The following is a 4,617-nucleotide window of genomic DNA, read 5'->3' on the forward strand; positions in this document are numbered from 1 at the left end:
CCGCACCAACATAATAGAGATACAGAAACACCGTGGCCCCTTTCTTTGAGATAACTCTGCACTAGTGCGAGCCGCAAATGCCACTTCCAGCTTAGCTGTGCAGAAGAAGAACAACAAGAAGAAGAAATATCTCGAAATATGTCCGTCAGGCCCCTTCCCTTGAGATAAATCTGCAAATATCTCGGAAACGAAGCGAGCTATGGCAAAATGTTAAGAGACCTTTTTTGTAGAGAATTAAGTTTCCTACTTTTTATGTTCTATGATATTTTTTGATCAGATGCGTAGTTTTCGAGATATATCGAGATATTTAAAAGTTCCGAAGCCGCACCAACATAATAGGGATACAGAAACACCGTGGCCCCTTTCTTTGAGATAACTCTGCACTAGTGCGAGCCGCAAATGCCACTTCCAGCTTAGCTGTGCAGAAGAAGAACAACAAGAAGAAGAAATATCTCGAAATATTTCCGTTAGGCTCCTTCCCTTGAGATAAATCTGCAAATATCTCGGAAACGAAGCGACCTATGGCAAAATGTTCAGAGACCTTTTTTGTAGAGAATTATGTTTCCTACAATTTATGTTCTATGATATTTTTTGATCAGAAGCGTAGTTTTCGAGATATATCGAGATATTTAAAAGTTCCGAAGCCGCACCAACATAATAGAGATACAGAAACACCGTGGCCCCTTTCTTTGAGATAACTCTGCACTATTGCGAGCTGCAAATACCACTTCCAGCTTAGCTGTGCAGAGGAAGAACAACAAGAAGAAGAAGTATCTCGAAATATGTCCGTCAGGCCAGTTCCTTTGAGCTGAATCTGCAAATATCTCGGAAACGAAACGAGCTATGGCAAAATGTTAAGAGACCTTTTTTGTAGAGAATTATGTTTCCTACAATTTATGTTCTATGATATTTTTTGATCAGAAGCGTAGTTTTCGAGATATATCGAGATATTTAAAAGTTCCGAAGACGCACCAACATAATAGAGATACAGAAACACCGTGGCCCCTTTCTTTGAGATAACTCTGCACTAGTGCGAGCCGCAAATGCCACTTCCAGCTTAGCTGTGCAGAGGAAGAACAACAAGAAGAAGAAATATCTCGAAATATGTCCGTCAGGCCAGTTCCTTTGAGCTGAATCTGCAAATATCTCGGAAACGAAGCGAGCTATGGCAAAATGTTAAGAGACGTTTTTGGTAGAGAATTATGTTTCCTACAATTTATGTTCTATGATATTTTTTGATCAGATGCGTAGTTCTCGAGATATATCAAGATATTTAAAAGTTCCGAAGCAGCACCAACATAATAGAGATACAGAAACACCGTGGCCCCTTTCTTTGAGATAACTCTGCACTATTGCGAGCTGTAAATGCCACTTCCAGCTTAGCTGTGCAGAAGAAGAACAACAAGAAGAAGAAATATCTCGAAATATGTCCGTCAGGCCCCTTCCCTTGAGATAAATATGCAAATATCTCGGAAACGAAGCGAGCTATGGCAAAATGTTAAGAGACCTTTTTTGTAGAGAATTAAGTTTCCTACTTTTTATGTTCTATGATATTTTTTGATCAGATGCGTAGTTCTCGAGATATATCAAGATATTTAAAAGTTCCGAAGCCGCACCAACATAATAGAGATACAGAAACACCGTGGCCCCTTTCTTTGAGATAACTCTGCACTATTGCGAGCTGCAAATGCCACTTCCAGCTTAGCTGTGCAGAGGAAGAACAACAACAAGAAGAAATATCTCGAAATATGTCCGTCAGGCCAGTTCCTTTGAGCTGAATCTGCAAATATCTCGGAAACGAAACGAGCTATGGCAAAATGTTAACAGACCTTTTTTGTAGAGAATTATGTTTCCTACAATTTATGTTCTATGATATTTTTTGATCAGAAGCGTAGTTTTCGAGATATATCGAGATATTTAAAAGTTCCGAAGACGCACCAACATAATAGAGATACAGAAACACCGTGGCCCCTTTCTTTGAGATAACTCTGCACTAGTGCGAGCCGCAAATGCCACTTCCAGTTTAGCTGTGCAGAAGAAGAACAACAAGAAGAAGAAATATCTCGAAATATGTCCGTCAGGCCACTTCCCTTGAGATAAATCTGCAAATATCTCGGAAACGAAGCGAGCTATGGCAAAATGTTAAGAGACCTTTTTTGTAGAGAATTAAGTTTCCTACTTTTTATGTTCGATGATATTTTTTGATCAGATGCGTAGTTCTCGAGATATATCAAGATATTTAAAAGTTCCGAAGCTGCACCAACATAATAGAGGTACAGAAACACCGTGGCCTCTTTCTTTGAGATAACTCTGCACTATTGCGAGCTGCAAATGCCACTTCGAGCTTAGCTGTGCAGAAGAAGAACAACAAGAAGAAGAAATATCTCGAAATATGTCCGTCAGGCCCCTTCCCTTGAGATAAATCTGCAAATATCTCGGAAACGAAGAGAGCTATGGCAAAATGTTAAGAGACCTTTTTTGTAGAGAATTAAGTTTCCTACTTTTCATGTTCTATGATATTTTTTGATCAGATGCGTAGTTCTCGAGATATATCAAGATATTTAAAAGTTCCGAAGCAGCACCAACATAATAGAGATACAGAAACACCGTGGCCCCTTTCTTTGAGATAACTCTGCACTATTGCGAGCTGTAAATGCCACTTCCAGCTTAGCTGTGCAGAAGAAGAACAACAAGAAGAAGAAATATCTCGAAATATGTCCGTCAGGCCCCTTCCCTTGAGATAAATATGCAAATATCTCGGAAACGAAGCGAGCTATGGCAAAATGTTAAGAGACCTTTTTTGTAGAGAATTAAGTTTCCTACTTTTTATGTTCTATGATATTTTTTGATCAGATGCGTAGTTCTCGAGATATATCAAGATATTTAAAAGTTCCGAAGCCGCACCAACATAATAGAGATACAGAAACACCGTGGCCCCTTTCTTTGAGATAACTCTGCACTATTGCGAGCTGTAAATGCCACTTCCAGCTTAGCTGTGCAGAAGAAGAACAACAAGAAGAAGAAATATCTCGAAATATGTCCGTCAGGCCCCTTCCCTTGAGATAAATATGCAAATATCTCGGAAACGAAGCGAGCTATGGCAAAATGTTAAGAGACCTTTTTTGTAGAGAATTAAGTTTCCTACTTTTTATGTTCTATGATATTTTTTGATCAGATGCGTAGTTCTCGAGATATATCAAGATATTTAAAAGTTCCGAAGCCGCACCAACATAATAGAGATACAGAAACACCGTGGCCCCTTTCTTTGAGATAACTCTGCACTATTGCGAGCTGCAAATGCCACTTCCAGCTTAGCTGTGCAGAGGAAGAACAACAACAAGAAGAAATATCTCGAAATATGTCCGTCAGGCCAGTTCCTTTGAGCTGAATCTGCAAATATCTCGGAAACGAAACGAGCTATGGCAAAATGTTAACAGACCTTTTTTGTAGAGAATTATGTTTCCTACAATTCATGTTCTATGATATTTTTTGATCAGAAGCGTAGTTTTCGAGATATATCGAGATATTTAAAAGTTCCGAAGACGCACCAACATAATAGAGATACAGAAACACCGTGGCCCCTTTCTTTGAGATAACTCTGCACTAGTGCGAGCCGCAAATGCCACTTCCAGTTTAGCTGTGCAGAAGAAGAACAACAAGAAGAAGAAATATCTCGAAATATGTCCGTCAGGCCCCTTCCCTTGAGATAAATCTGCAAATATCTCGGAAACGAAGAGAGCTATGGCAAAATGTTAAGAGACCTTTTTTGTAGAGAATTAAGTTTCCTACTTTTCATGTTCTATGATATTTTTTGATCAGATGCGTAGTTCTCGAGATATATCAAGATATTTAAAAGTTCCGAAGCAGCACCAACATAATAGAGATACAGAAACACCGTGGCCCCTTTCTTTGAGATAACTCTGCACTATTGCGAGCTGTAAATGCCACTTCCAGCTTAGCTGTGCAGAAGAAGAACAACAAGAAGAAGAAATATCTCGAAATATGTCCGTCAGGCCCCTTCCCTTGAGATAAATATGCAAATATCTCGGAAACGAAGCGAGCTATGGCAAAATGTTAAGAGACCTTTTTTGTAGAGAATTAAGTTTCCTACTTTTTATGTTCTATGATATTTTTTGATCAGATGCGTAGTTCTCGAGATATATCAAGATATTTAAAAGTTCCGAAGCCGCACCAACATAATAGAGATACAGAAACACCGTGGCCCCTTTCTTTGAGATAACTCTGCACTAGTGCGAGCCGCAAATGCCACTTCCAGCTTAGCTGTGCAGAGGAAGAACAACAAGAAGAAGAAATATCTCGAAATATGTCCGTCAGGCCAGTTCCTTTGAGCTGAATCTGCAAATATCTCGGAAACGAAGCGAGCTATGGCAAAATGTTAAGAGACGTTTTTGGTAGAGAATTATGTTTCCTACAATTTATGTTCTATGATATTTTTTGATCAGAAGCGTAGTTTTCGAGATATATCGAGATATTTAAAAGTTCCGAAGCCGCACCAACATAATAGGGATACAGAAACACCGTGGCCCCTTTCTTTGAGATAACTCTGCACTAGTGCGAGCCGCAAATGCCACTTCCAGCTTAGCTGTGCAGAAGAAG

Source organism: Osmia lignaria, unplaced genomic scaffold, assembly GCF_051020975.1.
Source record: "Osmia lignaria lignaria isolate PbOS001 unplaced genomic scaffold, iyOsmLign1 scaffold0005, whole genome shotgun sequence".
Taxonomy (NCBI): Eukaryota; Metazoa; Arthropoda; class Insecta; order Hymenoptera; family Megachilidae; genus Osmia; species Osmia lignaria.